At 36.8% G+C, this 20,455-nt stretch overlaps 1 pseudogene; it reads left to right on the top strand.

The window, feature by feature from the left end:
* Positions 1-19,720, top strand: part of LOC100682866 — a 29,202-nt pseudogene extending 9,482 nt beyond the window's left edge.
* The last annotated feature ends 735 nt before the right edge of the window (positions 19,721-20,455 follow it).

Below are 20,455 nucleotides of genomic sequence, written 5' to 3'. Positions count from 1 at the left end.
ACTTGCTTTTTGGTTCTTTTTATATTTCTTCTCTGTTCCTTTATTCTCTTGCTCTCTTCTGTTACAGTTTGCTGGCTTTCTTTACTGATATACTTGGATTCCTTTCTCTTTAGTTTTTGCATATTTATTAGTAGTTTTTGATTTGTGGTTATCATTAGGTTTACATATAACATTTTATGCATGTAACAGTCTATATTAAGTTGATGGTTGCTTATGTTCAAATCCATTCTTTACTTCTCTCCCCCCATATTTTAGATATATAGTATTATATTTTACATCTTTTTATTTTGTGAATCCCTTGACTGATTTTTATAGATCTACTTACTTTTTTTTCCTTTTTACTGCTTTTCTTATTTCTATTTTTCTTACTCCTGCTATGGTCTTTCCTTTTCACTCAAAGAGTTCCTTTCAACATTTCTTATAAGGCTGGTTTAGTGGTGATGAATTCCTTTAACTTCTGTTTGTCTGGGAAATTCTGTATCTCTCCTTCTATTCTGAATGATCGCTTTACTGATTAGAGTATTCTTCGCTTCAGGTTTTTCTCTTTCAGCATTTTGAATATATTATGGCCCTCCCTTCTGGCCTGCAAAGTTTCTGCTGAAAAATCAGCTGATAGCGTTACGGGGTTTCCCTTGTATATAACTATTTTCTTTTGCTGCTTTTAAAATTCTCTCTTTATCACTACTTTTTGCCAGTTTAATTACTATGTTTTTTTTTTGTTTTTTTTTTTTTTTTTTGGTGTGGACTGCCTTAGTATGGATTTTATTGGGGGCTCTCTGTGATTCCTGTATCTGGATTTCTATTTCCTTCCTCAGTTTAGGGAAATTTTCAGTTATTATTTCTTCATATAAATTATCTGCCCCCTTTGCTCTCTCTTCTCCTTCTAGGACCCTTAATAATATGAATGTTATTATGCTTGATAGTGTCATTGAGTTCCCTTAGTCTATTTTCATTTATTATTATTATTTTTTTCTCTTCACTGCGCAGCTTGATTGCTTTCCATTACTCTGTCCTCCAGGCCACTATGGTTCTTCTGCTTTCTTTAGTCTACTATTTATTCCATCTAGTGTATTTTTAATTTCAGTTATTGAGTTCTTCATCTTTGATTTTTTTTAATGTTTTCTACCTCTTTATTTAGGCTCTCACTGAGGTCTCCATTCTTTTCTCAAGCCCAGTATCTTTATGACCATTTGTAAATTATTTTAAATTCCCTATCAGTTATATTACTTATATCCATTTCATTTTGCTTTCTTGCTGTGATTTCATTTGAGACATATTCCTGTATCCTCATTCCATCTAAATCTCTGTGTCTGTTTCTATGTGCTAGGAAAGAGAGCTATATCTCCTGCTTTTGAAAGTAGTGGCTTTATGAAGAGTTCTTGTAGTGCCCTACAGTGGAATGTCCCCTTCACGAGAACTTGGTCTGTCAGGGGTATCTCCTATGTGTATAGCATGTGCCCAGTGTGTGGCTGAGCTGCAATTGCCTTCAGTTCAGTCACCTGCCAATGGCTCTCTTTGCCTGTTATGGGCAGTGTTTGGTCCTTATGTCATTAGTGGGCCTGTCTGGGTCACCTTAGGCTTGAGTTGGGTCAAACCAGGTGCTTGCCAATGATGCAGTAGCACTGACTTGCAAAGCATTTTCCTTGTGTTGTCCCTTGAAAACCTTTCACTGGAGGGCAGGTCCTATAGTCTGCCCCTAGTCCACTACTAGGACCAAAGTTGGACTGATATATGTGGTTTTCTTTCACTCTCCCCAGGGCAGAAGTCACTTTGGAGTGGTGCTGGCCCCTGTCAAGGCTACTTGTACACTGCCAAGCTTGTGGCACTGCTTTGGATGGGTTCTAGCTAAGGGAGTATTGGAGAGGGCAAGTCTGCAAGAGAATGTAGTGGTGGGGTATGCTGTTCCAGCAAGGTGGGCACTGGTGCATTGGTGTGGACCTGTAGCTCCAGGGTTGGAGGGGGCAGATTTGCAGAAGCATGTGGGGATGAGCTACACTGTTGGCAAGCTAGGTGGAAAGTGTTCCATGTATCTAGGATGGAGTGAGGGAGGGGAGGGAAATGACACCCATCAGCTCTTTCATTCTTAAAGAAGTCTCCCAAAGATTCTTGCTCCTCCAGCACACATTCTAAGATTAGTAAATAAATATCCTTCCCATATAACTCAGGTGCTTTTCAAACTGCTGCTTCTAATACTATATCTTCATAGGACTGTTTTTTGTGCTGTCTCTTCAAGGGCAGAGACTCTGACTTCACAGCCCTCCCAGAGCTGAACCCACTGATTTTAAAGTTCCAGATGTTAAGCCCCACTTATTATTAGGCTCCTGTGGTTTTCAAAGGCAAATGTTATGGGGATTTGTCTTCCCCATGTGGGATGCCTGTGCTTGGGGTGCCTGGTATGGGGTTGCTCTCCTACTGTCTCTGAGCCTGTAATATCCCTCCCTCCTGCAGATGGTCCCATGGACCTCTTTAGCTCCCCACCACATCTCCATCCTTCCTACCCTCTAAGATGTGGCCTCTTCTCTACATTTAGCTGTGGAGAATATGTTCTGCCCATCTTTAGGCTGCTTTCTGGGTTATTTACACTGATGTGGGTGTTATCTGGTTGTATTTGTGGGAGAGGGTGAGTTTAGAATCCTTCTACTCTGCCATCATCCCCAGAAGTCCCCTCAGCTGTTATTTCTTTAAATAGACTCTCTGCCCACTTCCCCTCTCTTCTCCTTCTGGAACCCAAATTATTATTATATTTGTGTTATTTCAAAATTCCTATTCTCGAAGTCATTTATTCTTTCTTCCTTCTGGTCTGCCTTGCTACAGGCACTCTGTATTAGATTTATCATCTCATTCATTGAATTTTTCAGTTCCAGAATTGCTATTTGGTTTTTCCCCAATAATTTCAATATCTTTTTTTAATAAATCATTTTATTAATATACTTTATTCCTGATTTCATTGAATTGTTTTTTAGAGTTTTCTTATAGCTTGTTATTTCTTCATAACCTTTAAAAATAATTGTTACTTAATATTTTCTTTTTTAAATTTATTTTTATTTTTTAAATCTTAATTCCAGTATAGTTAACATACAGTATTATATTAGTTTCAGGTGTACAATATAGTGATTCAACCTTTCCATATATCACTCAATGCTCATCACAACAAGCATACTCCTTAATTCCCATCACCTATTTCACTCATTCCCCCCTACCAAACTTCCTTTAATATTTTCTAATAGCCACCTTAAAAATACAAGAGAAAAAAGTGAAATCAATTTTAATAATATATCCATATGTATATTTAAAAATAATTTCAGTTTTTTAATTTTACATTTCTATGCATCACAGTTGTTGTAGGTGCTGGTTCATATAATGATGACAAAAGCAACATGGCTTCTGCTGGCACAGAACTTACAGTTTTTCGGGAGGAGAAAGATATTAATTGAAGGTTTATAACAGAAGGAAGTCCAAATATCTAAGTGGAAGTATTTCATTCAAGAGCATCACAACTATTTTGAATTATTTATCAGATCACAATCTCTTGTCATTGAATTTGTTTGCTTGAGAATTATAATTTTTTTGTGATGCCGTATTTTCATATTCTTTGTAGTTATGTGCTATCCTTATGTGCTTATGTCCTAATGCTTTTACATTGGAAATAGCAGACACCTTTAACTCTTTGCCCCTATCCTTCAGCAGACGGAGTGTTATGTTCTATGCTGTTATTATCTGAGGTTTTTTTCTTTCTTTCTTCTTCTCTGTCTCTGTGAAAGTGTATCTGACTCACTTTTATTGTTCCTTCCTGTGGATGAATTTTTAAGCTTTTGTGTCTGCTCTGGTTCTTATAATTCACTCAGCTGGATTTGGAAACCTTTCTCCTTTTCCATCAGGTGGCACTATAGTTCAAGTTTGTGGTCTGCCCCTTGCCCACCAACCTTGGCCTGTTTTCTTAACTAGCTCCCTGTGTACTGGACCTTGTTCTCCCAGGTGGACTCCTGGTCATACACAAAGAGCAGGTACCAGAGCGAGGGTAGGTGTGGGTTTTGCACTTCATGCATGGGGTGCCCCTGGACCAAATAAAGAGATCTCCAGGTGTGGTACTTCTAGAGGCTTTTGAATGGACTTTCTGCTAAGCACAATCAATATTACTTGAAATTCATATCTGCCTATTTCTCATTATGCTCCCTCTCCCCACTGTAGAGCTCCCACCTTAGTACTGTGGGTGTTGATGGAGAGAACTGTTTTTTTTTTTTTGTTTTTTTTGTTTTTTTTGTTTTTTTTTTTTCAGCTCAGTGCCATCTAACTGGTATATAGTTCAGCTGTCACTCACCACTTCCCTATTTCCTTGTAGGACAGATAACTTCCTGATAAATCAGTCCATGTCAGTGTTTCTTTGAGAGAGGGGATGGCACTGGGAAAGTTTCTCTTACTATCTCCACTGCAACCAAAATACAACCAAATTCGTATTTTTCTTTTTTCTTCTTTGTCTTCATCTTCTTCTTCCTCTTCCTCTCCTTCCTCTTCTTTGTCTTCTTCCTCCTCTTTGTCTACTTCTTTCTCTTTGTCTTCTTCCCCTCTTCCCACCCCACCTGCTGGCCCCAGCCTCCTCCCCTCCCCCAACCCCCCCCCCCCCCCCCCCCCCGCCCCCGTGGTGTCCTAGAGCCCCACTTTGGGAAGACTGGAATTTTGCAGATTCTCTCTTATGCATCAGTGCCTGCCCAGGACAGCACTCACCTAGTTTTTATGCTGACAGCAATGAGAGGGGTCTTTGCAGTTTGACTGGCTCCATGGTTCTGTAGCCCATACAGAGGCTTGTCTATATCTTACAGGCTGGGCTGCACTCAGACATGAGATTTCTAAAGAGTCTCTTGGAATAAAGTACTTGGTCAAAAAATCCCCACAAAGGTACTTTTGTTAATGGAAGGATGTTCAGTTCTTTAATTAAAACGGGTGATAAAAAGGAGGAATGTCTTACCCCATCATGTTGCTAACATAACTCCCTAAACTCTGTAACAGTATCTTTTGAAGAGCAGAAGTTTTAAATTTTGAAGAGGTCCAATTTACAAATATTTCCTTTATGGATCATATTCTTGGAGTCATAGGTAAGTAATCTTTGCCTAATCCAAGGAAACAGATTTTCTCACTTGTTTTCTTTTACATGTTTTGTTATTTTATATTTTAAATTTAGTTTATGTTTCATTTTGACTTGGTTTTTATATATTGTATAGAGTCTGGATTGAAATTCATTGTTTTGTATACAGATATCCATCAAATTGACTTCATACCTTTGTCAAAAATCAGTTGTCCATGAGTGACATTACTCCTGATCAATCATCATTAAGATGGTTTAGTAGGGAACTCCAAAACTCCATCTCTTTCCTGAAACAGTGATTAAGCTAGAGAAAACTTTCAGAAGCAACTTTTCTGAAAGTTTGCAATCTAACAAAAACTTCATGCAATGTACTGTAGGATGCATAAGAAAGGAAGCTAATGGATTTCAGTAAAAGAGCTCTGTGACATTTTAATTTACTTGCTTACCATTTTTTAGTTTTCTACTTGGCAGTGGCTATGAAAACAGCAGCCTGCACTCTTAATGTAGCTTCCTGGTTCAGAGGGAGTAATATGGACCCTATTTTTCAAAGAGTTGTGTTATATGTTTTGACTTGTTCAGTGATTCCTTGAAGAATCATCTCAAGGGCTTGACTTTCATTTATTTTCCTCAGAACTTTATCAGATTCAGAGACTTGGAAGCATTTATCAAAACACTTAATAGGAAATATACTAGCTACAACTGCCTGGGGCAAGAGATAACAGCGTAAACAATAGATACACTGAAAATTCCAGGGGGAAAAGACTGGGAAAGGGAATATGGAGGGATGTAAGAGCAATGAAAAGCTCTCAGATATACAAAAGTCACACAGATGCACAGGACTGGAAGCTTGCTCATTAAAGACCTGAGCAGAGGGATGCCTGGGTGGCTCAGTGATTTAGGGCCTACCTTCAGCCCAGGGCATGATCCTGGAGTTCCGGGATTGAGTCTCACATCGGGCTGCCTGCATGGAGCCTACTTCTCCCTCTACCTGTGTGTCTCTGCCTCTCTCTCTTTCTCTCTCTCATGAATAAATAAATTTTGAAAATGTTAAAAAAAAAAAAAAAAAAAAAAAAAGACCTGAACAGATCCTGAAACTTCATCTCTGGATGACCTTTAGGCTTCACAGAAGCAGGAAACAAAGAGTTGTATACAGCTTGCCTAAGAATTGAAGGAATGTCCAAACAGAGTCAATCTGCAAAGATTGGGAGATGATGAAGATAAGGATGATGATTACTGGCTAAGTCATAGATATCTCTGTCAAGTCTCTAGGTGACCAATAAGCTTATATAACAGAGATTAAAGTGACTAATGACAAAGACTATAGTCTTTACAAAATCAGTTTTAGAAGTCACTAAACAAGCCAAAAAAATCCCTCCAAAAAATAGTAACACTAAATCCTGGGGAAGGAGAAGAATCTGATTTTCAGTTACCACATTATAATATTCAGAATGTTCATGTTCGAAAAATTATGAGGCATGTAAAGAAACAAAGTATCACCCATTATTAGGAAGAAAAATTAACAGCAATTGTCCTTAGGGAAGCAGGCATTGTACTTACCAAAGACTTTAAATCATCTTACACATGCTGAAAGAGATAAAGAAAATCACAGACAACAAAGTAAAGGGAACCAAGAGAAAGGTCTTACTAAGTAGAGGATATCAAAGAAATAAAAACCATAAACAGGAATCAACTAATTTTTGAGCTAAATATTATAACAATTAAAAAAAAATTCTCCAGAAGGGCATAGCAATAGATTTGATCAGGAAGGAGAAAGAATCCGTGAATTTGAAGATGGGTCGGTTGAGATCATCCCGTCTAGAAGCAGGAAAAAAAAAAAAGAAACACACAAAACAAAACAAAAACCCAGGAGATAGAATCTGACTGACTTGTGGAAACTTACTATGCTTACCAACCTACACATAATAAAAAGCCAAAGAGGAGAGGAGAAGGTGAAAGGGGCAGAAAGAATATGTGAAGAAATAATGGTTGAAAATTTCCCCATCTTGGTAAAAGATGAATGTATGCATCCAAGAAGGTCAGCAAACTCTGGGTAGGATAAACTCAAAGAGATTTGCACACCAAGACACATTACATTAAACCATCAAAGCCCAAGACAGTCTTGAATTTACCAAGAAAAAAGTGACCTGTTGTGTAGATGGAGTCCTCAATTCAGGTTAACCACTAATTTCTTACCAGAAATGGTGGAGAGCTAGAGGTAGTGGCTAATTAATTTAAAGTGTTGAAAGAAAAAGTCTGTCAATAAGAATACTATATCTGGCAAAACTATCCTTCAAAAATGAAGAAGGAGAAATAGTACTTTCCTAGATAAACAAAAGCTCAGGTAGTCATCTGTAGACCTGCCCTACAAGAAATGCTAAGTGAAAAGTTCAGACTTAAATGAAAGGATTACCAGACATAACTCAAAGTCATATGAATAAGTAAAGGACACCAACATAGGTTAACTACATGAGCAATAAGTAAAGCCAGTGTTGTTACATTTTTTATTTGTAATCCTGATTTTATTTTTTATATTATTTAAGACAAACATATAAAATAATATTTATAAAGCCATGTCATGGGCACACAACGTTTAAAGATGTAATTTGTGACAATTACAATATATAGGGGACAAGTCTATAGAAGAGCAGGATTGAAGCTACTCTTCTACTATTGAGGCTAAACTGATGTAAATTCAAACTAGACAGTTATATTTTAAAATACTAATTTTAAACTTCAGGATAACCATGAAGAAAATAACTAAAAGGTGTACAGAAAAGCAAGTAAGAATACAATAAAAATTGTACCCTAGAACAAATGAACACAAAAGAAGGCAGTAATGAAGGAATTGAAAAAACAATATGACATATGAAGCAAATGCAAAAGTGGCAGAAATAAGTACTTTTATTGCTTTAAATGAAAATTAAAAGGCAGAGATGGCAGAATGAATTAAGAAACAAGATCCAACTATATAGGGACACTTGGGTGGCTCAGTGGTTGAGCATCTACCTTCGGCTCAGGGCATAATCCCGGGGTCCTGGGATCGAGTACCCGCAGGGAGTATAATTCTTCCTCTGCCTGTGTCTCTGCCTCTCTCTGTGTGTCTCTCATGAATCAATAAATAAAATCTTTTTAAAAAGATCCAACTATATAGTGTCTGTGTGCCAACATCCTAAGTATATGCAAACTGTAGTGCCTTGATGCAGGAAGTCCTCATGTTTCTGCCTGGCTTCCCCTTCCTAGAACTACAGCTGGAAACTCTCAAGGCAGTAGGCTGGGAAAAACACAGGGCTCACTTCATTTCTTTCCCATTTCTCAGAGCTCACTTCTTTTTTTCTTTTAGGTCTGAAGTAATAAAAACTTATTTTTTTCATTATTTTTCTCCCCATACAGTTTATCTGGTATTTTAGTTATTCTAAGTGGGAGAATAAGTGCAATCCCTGTTACTCCATCTTGGCTGAAAGAAGAAGTCAGTAATTAAAATTTATGCATTTATAAAAGTCACATAATGGGCTAGAGTTTTAAGTTTTTCACCTATTAAATTTGGATTTTATTAGTAAACTTGGGTTTTTACCAATTACTCTATAAACTAGACATACTGATAACCTTATAATTGTTCAAGACAAAAGTATTTCTTTGGCCTTTAAAAAATCATTTTAATGATGAGAAATATGTTAATTGAAAAGACATTGCAGTCTTTTTTTGGCATAGTATAAAATAATAGTGCTTTAGCTGATCTTAATGAATAAAGCCATTTTTTGTCTCATTTCTCTCTCTCTCTCTCTTTTTTAAGTAGGCTCCATGTCTCACATGTAGCCCAACGCAGGGCTTGAATTCACACTCCTGAGATAGACCTGAGCTAAGATCAAGAGTCGAGCACTTAACTGACTGAGCCACCCAGGTGCCCCTGTCTTTTTTCTTCTTTAAGAGTAAGAGAACAAAATTAGTTTTGAATGTCTTGATAAGTATTCATTGCCAGTAAGCTATTTTTCATTTCTTAAGAAAATACCTGTTGTGTGTACTTGGCCATTATGAACTAATAAATTAACTACAGCAGTTACAGTGGGAAGGAAAGAGAGCTTCATCAGGCATTCTAATTACTGACCTGGAAACAGAACAGCTGGAAATGTGGTTTTAAGTTCACTTTAAAAAATAAGATGCTTTGATCTAAAAGCATTAATTTAAGTAGCAGGAAACTCCTAAATTTGGGCATTTTATATGTATTTTCAGGTTTAATCAAAATAATTTTGTGCATCAGATCTAAACTTGACCTCTCTCCCTGAAAGTTGCTTTAGATTAGACTGCTTATTTAAATGGAAGGAGGCTTTAGCCTTCAGTGATGGAGAAGTAGAAATTTGATGCCTCACTAACATTGATATGGAAAAAGAATACCAGAATGATGGTGGATATTGTCTTCATTTTGCCAGTGTAAGTGGCTGTTAGGATAACAAGATCATATATCCTCTAGGTATAATACCAGAAAAAAGCAATGCTTCATATATTATTAAGGTAATAATACTTGGTCCTGTTTTGATAAGTCATAATGCATTTTTGACATAATATTTATTATGATGTATATTTCCTGACATAAATATTAAATGATGAAGTATTTATGGTTGCGATTAAGAAAATTATTTACATAATTAGTCTTTGATAGGAAAATTTTAGAAATGAATGTAACAGAATATTTGCTAATAAGAGTTGTAACATAGTATATCCCTGCTGAATGGTATTTTGTGCTTTTGGACAGCTTACCTTTTTGGCAGACAGTAAGGCTGGATTTTGGTCAATAGATCAGAATCCATAATTTCAGTATATGGATAAATTGAAGCTATTATTCCAATTTTAATTGGGTAGTTTTAGCGTGATGCATGGATGGATGAGTGAATTCATTTTGAGCCAAGTCAGACATATAACAGGAGAAAAACAGATTGCTTCATTTAAGAGTGTCTCTCATGACTGAGAGATCATGACCTGAGCCGAAACCAGAAGTTGGACATTTAACTGGCTAAACCACCTAGACACCCCAAGAAATATTATTCTTAAAAGGGCTGATATGGGGTACCTGAATTGCTCAGTGGTTGAGCATCCGCCTTTGGCTCAGGATGTGATCCTGGGGTCCTGGGATCAAGTCCCACATCAGGCTCCCAGCAGGGAGCCTGCTTCCCCCCCTGCCTATGTCTCTGCCTCTCTCTGTCTAATAAATAAACAAAATCTTTAAAAATTAATTAATTAATTAATTACTTTTAAAAAGGGCTGGTAGTCCCTGAAAATATAACAGCAAATTTAGAGCTGTCATTAGGCTCCCAAGTAATAGCCTCACAGAGATTTCTGGAAATTCATTAAAGTGATAATTATTCTCATATGTGTCTAAGTGACTTAAGAGCAATATAGACCTGTGTCAGAATGTACATTCTGAGGAAATAAAACACTGGTTACTATGTGGAAGAAACATAGTTGAGGCCTTATTTTGGGAGTTAGAGGGAGATGGCTTATATCTCTTTCAGGTGCTATTGCCCTAATGTACTCTAAGATTGAAGGATTCTGTTATATTATTAAAAAATGCATTACATTATACTAAAAAATGATAATTTAGTACCTATATAACCTCATTGTTGTTTCCATCTGAAAATATCTTCTTATTCCTCTTCAAGCTTATTTCTGTTTTATAGCCAAATGATTTTTTCTTAAAGTCCAAACTAAAAATGAAAAGTTGGCCTGATTTATTTGCTTGCATATATATCTAGAATTTGATTTCCTTTAGTTTTCTTATCCTCTAGCTCCAGTCCCTTGGTATGTCCTGTAGGCTCTTCTGCAGAGGATAACCCGTAACCCAGATGTGTATGCTTCCCCTCATCCCTACTGCTTATGCCCTAGCTCAAGCTAGTCATCTTCTTACTTCTCTACTCACTTCCAATATTGATTTACCATTTTCCACCTAACAACAATAGTAATTTGTTAGTATGTTCATCTACTAGGGCTGCCATAACATAATACCATAGACCAGGCAGCTCAGACAAGAGAAATTTAATTAATTCAGAGTCCAAGATCAAGATGCCATCAGGACTGGTTTCTGATGAGAGCTCTTTTCCTGGCTTATAGATGCCTGCCTTCTCACTGTGTCCTCACATTGTGGAGAGAGGTTGATCTCTGGTGTTTTTCCATCTTCTTATAATCCTCTCAGATTAGGTCCTCACCCTCATGACCTCATTTAATTTAACCCTAATTACATCCCTAAAGGACTTAATCAAATATAGTCACCTTGAGAGTTAGGGCTTCAATATATAAATTTGAGGGGAAACACAATTCAGTCTATAACTTTTAGATGAATCTCTAAAAAGTTTAAAGCAGATCATCTTTCTTCCCTGTTTAAAACTCCCCATTGGCTTCTCATCACTTTGAAAGTAAAATCCAAACTCCTTACCTTTACTTTCAAAACTCTATGTAATCAGGTCCCTGTCTACCCCCTTTTACCCAGGACCACATTGCACAACTCCAGAAGCAATGGTTCCTACGCAACAGAATCATTGATGCAGAGACCCTCATCTGGATGTCTTGCAGTACATCTTAATGTATCATCAGGTATCCTCCCTGTTTGGTCACCTGCAGAGGTGGATAGACACTCCTCATCTAAAGTTCAGTTCAGATGTCCAGACAGAAGATGCCACACACACATTCTAAGAAGGTATAACAAGATTTATTACTTACCTATCTGAGATCTTTGAGGAGAGCGGGGCAGGCCTCCCAAGCAGGTCCAAAGTGGCTTTCAAGAGTAAGGAAAGGAGATTGACCTCTGTTTTTTATTGTGGATAGGGATAGGGCTGTGGTGGCTAGGAAAGGGGCATGCCTTGTTTGAATCTCCTGCCAGCAAAGGAGGGAGTGCCCAGTTTTTCTTATCAGGTTGTCCAGATGTGGAACACAAGGGAAGAAGGTGGAGTGAGCCTTTCAGCAATCAAATATCAAAAAGTAAGTCCGAATTATATTCCCATAACTTCTCATTCTTCAAGTTTTGACTCTTTTCAGCCCTTTGCTCTTGCATATAATTTTAAGGATCATGTCAAATCCCATAAAAAGCCCTGAGAGGATTTTTGTCAGAATTGCATTGAATCTATGTATGAGTTGGGAGAATCATTGACATCTTTCCGATGTTGAGCCTTTCCATCCAAGAACAGTGTGTATCTATGTAACTTTTCTATTTATTTTTTTAAAAGATATTATTTATTTAATTGAGAGAGAAAGTCCATGAGAGCACAAGCAGGGTTTCGGAATGGCAGAAGGAGAGGGAGAAGCAGGCTCCCTTCTAAGCAGGGAGCCCGATGTGGGACTTGATCCCAGGACCCTAGGATCATGACCCAAGCTGAAGGCAGTCAACCAACTGAATTACGCAGGTGCCACCACTATTTCAATAAAAAAATAATTTTCTCCATCCAGGGTTTTTATAGTATTTTGCAATATGTATGTTACATTTTTTGTTGCTTTTATAAAATTATTTTATATAAAATTATATTTCCAACTGAATTATACCTTATCAGGCAAGATAATGCTTTTTATCAGGTTAAGGAAGTTCCCTTGTATTCCTAGCTTGCTAAGAATTTTTATGAAGGATAACTGTGAACTTATCAAAACTGTTTCTTGCCTGTTAGTATGCCTTGTACTATTTTGTTGAAAGCCAGCCATGATGTACTGAGTAAAAGGAACAGTCATAAATAGTCCTTTAGTAACGTAGTGATAAAGTGTAGGAGGAAAAATGTTCTAGAATCCTGTGGTTAGGTCTTAGTCTTTTATTGAACCTGTAACCCTGGGCTGTGAACTTTACAAGTGGTTCTCAGATTTCCCTTCCCACCCTAGATGGAACAGGCTGGCCTGAGAAGGCTGGAGTTGTGTATTTTGCATCCCCCACATGGAATACTATAGGATGGCTCAATTTGGAGTTTTCTTTTTTTTTTTTTTTTTAAGATTTTATTTATTTATTCATGAGAGACAGAGAGAGAGAGAGGCAGAGACATAGGCACAGGGAGAAATAGGCTCCATGCAGGGAGCCCGATGTGGGGCTTGATCCCAGGACTCCAGGACCACACCCTGAACCAAGACCTTCAACCACTGATCCATCTAGGTGTCCCTCAATTTGGATTTTTCTATTGTCTCACATAGGAAGGCTAGAGCCAGGTGGAGTTGGGTATTTTCCTTCCTCAAGGTTGGTTAAGCTCAGATAAAATTCCCAAAAGGTTAGCCTGTGTTAAAAGTTTCTTTTGAGGGCAGATCTTATGAAAAACAAAATGCTCTGAGGTACTTCAAAATGATTATTTTTCTCTTCTCTCTGTCAGAAACAGGAAGGGTTTTTTTTTTTGTTTGTTTATTTTGTTTTGTGTTGTTTTGTTTTCTCTCTGATATTAAGTATGAGAACCTGTAGGGCTCCTGGAGGTAAAAAAAATCACCAAGATGTAGAGGGTCTTCGATGACTGGATACCTACAGTTTTAAATTCTCAGACTTGTCCACACTGAGCCCCCAGCAATTCATCAGTTATAAGTTTAAATTTTTTCTAAATCCTGGTACTAGTTCTTGTGGATGTTTCTGTTCTAGTAAGTTGTAATTTTCTATATTTGATTTGTCTTTCTCTCTAGGTTTAGGGGGACAGCAGTTTGGTGTGGTCTCACTGTTCAGACAGATCTAAGAAGAGTCGGTGATTTTTCAGTCTTTTTTACTTGTTGTTAGGTTGAGGCAATGACTTCCAAGTTCCTTGTATGACAGTCTGAAAAACAGAAGCTTTTTATGTATTTTGATGACATTTTTTAGTTTGCTTAAACTTTAGAAATATTATACAAAATTTACCTTTAAAATGACTCTCTTTTGTCTCTACTGAAACTTACTGTTCTAGTGTGTTTTGTCTAATGTTAGTATGGCCACCTCAGTTTTCTTTCATCTTTAAAAAATTAATTAATTTTTTTTAATGGTATTATACTGGTATATGATTTTCCATTCTTTTACTTTCAATATTCCTGTGTCCCTGTGTTTTAAGTATGCTACCTGTAGACAGCTATATATTTTTTTTCAATCTCATTATCTGGTTACTTACTGCTGAATTTAGTTAGTCCAAAGTCATTTATTATGATTATCTATTATATTTACACTTGTTTCCATTATTTTGTTTTTGTACTTCTTCTGTTCTTTTTACTTTTCTCCTTTAAAAATTGAGTATATGTTCTTTGTTTTTAAGTTTAATTTGATTTTATCTACTCTGGCATTTATATAATTTTTCTATTCTTTTAGTGGTTACTGTTACAATTTTATCATGTATATTTAATTTGCCAAAATCTAAACTCTCCCAAACGACATAAAACACTTAAACTTTGTTTATTCTTCTCCAACTTATACTCTTGTTACCCAGTATTTTAGGCCTGTTTCTTATTTAATCCTACAAATTAACCTTATATTTTAGATAGGTGGTATTTATTTATGTAAATGTTTACAATTTTACTTATTCTACATTCCTGCTTGCACTTCAGAAATGCTTCAGTTTTCCATCTTTCATTGTATAGATTTCTTGATAGAATCCTATCATTGTTTGACTCTCGGAAAGTATTTTTATTTTACCATAATTCTGAAGGATGATTTTGCTTAATTCTGGAGTATTATGGTTATATTCTCTCAGCATTTTGAAGACATTCTATGGTATTTTAGTATCTGGTGTTACTACTGAAAAATTGTTGTTAGTCATATTGCCAATCCTTTCTGATTGATTTGTTTTTCCCTCTAATTCCTGTCTTTCCATTTGTTTTAGATGTTCTGTAGTCTATCATAACAGGTTTATGCATGAATTTTTCTTAAATTTGTTCTCTTTTGGAATATATTGTATTCTCAAATCTGTGGATTCATGTATTTTGATCAATTCTGGAAAATTCTCAACAACTTCTAGCCAAATAGTCTCTCTTTGATATCCTTGTATGCTCCTTCCTCCTAATGAGGTTAATTAGATATACAAAGGACCTTCTCATTGCTATCCTCCTATCTCTTAACTTCTGTGGCAGAACTAGCCATTTGTCCACATTTTCTAGTTCCCTTGCTATTAAGTTTGGTCTCAGTTCTGGCCAATGAGTTTAGATAAAGGAGTGTAATAAACCATTCCTGTACGTGAAAATTTCCCATATAAAAATATAAATATTGGCAAATTGAATTCAGTCATAAATAAAAAGTATGATACACTAAGTGACTATAATGCACTATGGCTAAATGATGTCTATACCAGAAATGCAATGTTGGTTTTACATTAAAAAATTAGAGTAAGGGGGATCTCTTGGATGGCTCGGAGGTTAAGCGCATGCCTTTGGCCCAGAGCGCAGTCCTGGAGTCCCGGGATCGAGTTCCGCGTCGGGCTCCCAGCATGGAGCCTGCTTCTCCCTCTGCCCATGTCTCTGCCTCCCTCTCTCTCTCTCTCTCTCTCTCTCTCTCTCTATGTCTATCATGAATGAATAAATAAAATCTTAAAAAAAAAAAATTAGAGTAGGGATCCCTGGGTGGCTCAGCGGTTTAGCGCCTGTCTTCGTCCCAGGTCGTGATCCTGGAGTCCTGGGTTGAGTCCCACATCGGGCTCCCTGCATGGAGCCTGCTTCTCCCTCTGCCTGTGCCTCTGCCTCTCTCTCTCTTTCTGTGTCTCTCATGAATAAATAAATGAAATATTTTTTAAAATTAGAGTAAAGAAGAAAGAAAAATTTATGGTCATCTCAATAGATAAACTATATCTAGCATCATGCTTAGGTGAAATACTGACTGTTTTCCCCCAAATTATAGAGCAAATAAAAAATTTATAGTATTAAAATTTACATAAAACATTACCCTGAAAGTTCTATCCAGTGTGTTTAAGCAAGATAATAAAATCTTGAAAACCCTGGGGACAAACTAGTTAAAGAAGTTGAATGTTGATAAGTTGCCCAAATTTGAGAAGAATTTTTACCAGGAACACTCTTATTTTCCCAGATACACAGCAGCATACGCAGAGACAAAGATATTACAGATAGACATCACAATAGTGCATTTCTATGCACTGACAATAGACAATCTGAAAGGAAATTAAGAAAATTCCATTTATAATAGGATCAAAAAGAATAAAATTTTTAAGGAAAAAAATCTAACCAAGGTAGTAAAAGACTTGTGCACTGAAAACTATAAAATGTTGCTGAAAGAAGTGAAAGACCCAAATAAGTGCAAAAAACATCCTGTATTCATGAAGTGGAAGACTTCATATTGTTAAGATGTCAATGTTTCCCAAAGAAATCTACAGCTTCAATTCAAACCTTATCAAAATCCCAGTGATGGTCTCTTTTCTCTTCGCAGAAATTGACAGATCTATTATTCTAAACGTCATAGGGAATCTCAAGTAACCCTGAATAGGGTTTTGTCCTTGAAAAAGAACAGAACTGGAAGACTCACACTTTCTGATTTCAAAACTTACTGCAAAGCTATAGTAATCAGAACTGTGGCATGAAGACAGACATATACAGCAATGGAATAGAATAAAGTCTGAAAAATAAATCCTCATATTTATGGTTCATTTATTTTGGACAAGAGTACCATGACCAGTAGATGGGGGAAAGGAGATACTTTTCAGCTAACGTTGGGAAAACTGGATATCTATATGCAAAAAAAAAATGAAGTTGGACCCTTACCCGACCTAAAGAAAACATAAATAAATGGATACAAGTACCTTGTTTGTGGATTGGGAGTTCCACGGTGGTGTTATAATGTCAATTGTTCCCAAATTTATTGATAGATCCAATACAATCCCAGTCAAAATCCCATTAGGAATTTTTTTTCTTTTTAGATATTGACAAGCTGACAGGCAAATGAATGGGAGGAGTCAAAGCAATTCGGAAATCAAAGAAAAATTACTACCATTAAGACAGTGTTGTACTGGTGAAAAGATAAGCAAACAGACTGAACAAAATGGAGAACCCAGTATAGACCCATCTTTGAAAAAGATATGCAAAAGTAGTTAGAGAAAGGATAGTCTTTTCAACAAATAGTGCTCAAAAGGTTGGATGTCCATATGCAAAAAAAAAAAAAAGTCGGCCCATAATTCATACCTCATATGAAAATTAATTCAGAATGGATCATCTACCTAAATGTCAAACATTAAAGTATAAAACATTTAAAAAATAAATAAAGTATAAAACATCGAGAAGAAAGCATATAAGAAAATCTTTGTGACTTTGAGTTGGGAAAAGAGTTCTTAGATATGACAACTAAAATAAGATCCACAGGAAAATGGATAAATCAGATTTTATCAAAACTGAAAACTATGCTTTTAAAAGGAGGAAAATACAAGGCACAGACTGGGAGAAATGTTTGCAAATCACAAATCTGACAGATAAGTAGTGTCCAGAATATATAAAGAACTCTCAAAACTCAACTATAAGAAAACAACTCAAAAAACAAATTGGCAAAAGATTTGAATGGACATTTCATCAAAGAAGGTATACAGTTGACAAGATGCTCAGCATCCTTAGTCATTAGGGAAATGCATATATATTGAATCACTACTGATTTATTAGAATAGTTTATTTTTTAGGTTGACATGTGGTCAGTTCTTTGGCAGCTGGGTGAGTAAGGAAAGGACACTTGCTAGGAGATCTGCCGAAGCCATGCAGAGGTTGTCAGAGTGGAACTGTGTTGAAATTGTGAATAAGTTGATTGCTCTGAAACAGCTAGAAGTAGTTCACAAACTTGATGGGAAAGAATATATTACTCCAGCCCAAATTAGTGAAGAAGTGAGAGATGAACTATATGTCTGAGGTGGTCAAGTAAACATTGTTGATCTGCAACAGGTGATCACTGTGGATCTGACTGATAATGAAAATAGAACTAGTGGCACTGTTAAATCAGAAAAAAACATGTTCAGCTAGTGTTGGGACAACTGATAAATGAGAACTACTTGCATTGATTAGCAGAAGAGGTAAATGATAATTAGCAGGAAAGTAAGTGGTCATGTCACCATATCAGAACTATGATCTTCCAGGAGAACTTTCTGACACCAGCACTAACTCAGTGGCTAGGTTGAATTATTAATGAACACATTTATCTTACAACAGAGGAGTAATATTTACTGAAGCTTTTGTAGCCTGACATAAAGCATGCACCATCCACGGACCATTCTGGCTACAGCAGTGAATTCTCTGATTTCAAAATCTGGATGTCAAGAGCAGCTGTTCTACTCCGTGCTTGGGAAGCTTGTTAATAGTGGACATTTATGAGGCAGTGTGGTTGGTGAGAGACGGACACGGTGGTGTTTGTCCCTGACATTTACTCCAGAACAGAGTGCTTGGGCAGAGTCCTTTTTCAGGCAGAATGTCCAGACTTGGATTCCTGGGTGCTGTGATCTACATAAAGAGAAGATAAAAGGCTACATAGCTCTTGTGTTTTGAAAGCAGTGTGTGTTGGTCATGGACCTGAGGATCTCGTGGAAGCATCAGCAGAGGGAGCCTTGAGCTCTGGAACATGGTTAATATTGTACCTCTGTTGCCCACATCTTCATCAGTTGAAGATGCTGCTGTGTTGCTTCCACTGGTAATGAGAGCATTCAGTGAGCAGGGTGCGGCGCAGGCTTTAGTGACACTGTTGCAGTCAGCGGAAAACTTATCAATAGTTATTGATAAGCACAGAACTGTTCAGTGAACTGACGCACCAAAAAACTGAAAAGGAATTTGAAAATAATCCTATTCCTTTAATCAGGGAAGAAGACCTGAAACAGGTCTCCATCTTAGAAAGCATTCATATGAGTAAAAAGGATAAAAAAGATGAACGAAAGAGAAAAGCAACAGAGAGCAGTGGAAGTGTGGGAGGAGATGGTGGTGGCAATGCCAGAGAGTGCAAAGCTTAAAAAACATCTAGAAGAAGGGAAGAAAAGATGATGATCATGAGGATGAGTCATCTCACACCAGTAAGAAGAAACCAGAGATCACTTTTATGCTCCAGGTTGAGATTGAAGACTTTTAAAGAAAACACATGCAAGATGCCCCTGAGGAGTTTGTTTCTGAACTTGCTGAGTGCTTGACAAAACTTCTTAGTAAAATTTATCTCGAGGTGGTGTGTTCTTCTGCCTCTGGAACTAGTAGAAAGCGTACAATCAAGGACTCGTAAGAAGATCCTGCTCTGGTTCTGCAGCTCACACTGAGCCCTGTTTCAGTTCTCTGCCCTCAGTATGCTCCGTGCAACTGGAAGATGTGTTTCCCAGATCACCACTCTTCTAAACAGGAAAATCCCAGAGGATTAGAATATGCTTCTGGTAAAGTATCAGGGTTTGGTTGTAAAGCATTTAGTTAGTCAAAACAAGAAGACTAGGGAGATGATCCTTGGAGTGATGAATTAGACAAAGAACAAGAAGATATCACTAGTACTACCCATCAAGAGCTTCAAGAACTTTCTTCACCCATTAAAAACTTGTTCTCAAATCCGGGAAATCATCTCTGACAGAGGAGTAATGATCTTAATTTGCTTTTGTCATGTTGTAAACACTTTTCCCCAAGGTTTAAGATGAGTGGTTACCAAGGAGTGTTCACTTCAGAATCCCTAGTCTCCACAATCTGGCTTAAACAGTGGTGTTGTACAGTCACCTGGGTGGCTCAGTGGTTGAGTGCCTGCCTTTGGCTCATGTCGTGATCCTGGGGTCCCAGGATCAAGTACTGCATTGGGCTCCCCATAGGGAGCCTGCTTCTCCCTCTGCCTGTGTCTCTGCCTCTCTCTGTGTGTCTCTAATGAATACATAAATAAAATCTTTAAAAAAATAAACAGTATTGTTGTATTCAATGGTAAATCTTATAAAAATGTGAATTTTTTGTAAATTGGGTTCAACCATGGAAAATTTCTTTTTTACATTATAATTCTAAAACTTATAATTTCAGGTTTATTTTTATTTTCAGATGCTGAATGAAAAACAGATTTTCTGATATCTTTCCTCTCTAGAAAAGGACTCATTTGTTATATTGTTAAATTTCAAGTGATATTACTATATTTACATACATATTCAACAGAAACTTGAAATGTGGTCATATTTTTTTAAAAAAAGAAAAAAATTCCTTTTGTGTCAAAAATGAAAACCATGTATTTTAAAATTAATAGAGAATACCTCAAACTTAAAATATAGAAATTTGCAAAATTTATTTTAAATACCTTTAATTATTTATTTGAGAGAGAGATTATTCTCAGAGGAGTGAGGGAAAGTATCTCACGGGCGCTAGATCCCAGGACTCTGGAATCAGGACCTGAACTAAAGGCAGACACTTTACTGACTGAACCACCCAGGCCTTCCCCATTTTGTTTTTTATTACTAAAGCCCTTGCTCTTATTTCTGGCAGGTAGACAGCTTCCCATCTCACCCACTTTTATGT

The sequence above is a fragment of the Canis lupus genome, chromosome 2, assembly GCF_011100685.1.
Source record: "Canis lupus familiaris isolate Mischka breed German Shepherd chromosome 2, alternate assembly UU_Cfam_GSD_1.0, whole genome shotgun sequence".
NCBI classification, from domain to species: Eukaryota; Metazoa; Chordata; class Mammalia; order Carnivora; family Canidae; genus Canis; species Canis lupus.
Note: the sequence above shows the minus strand (reverse complement) of the source record. Positions and strands in the feature narration are given on the sequence as shown.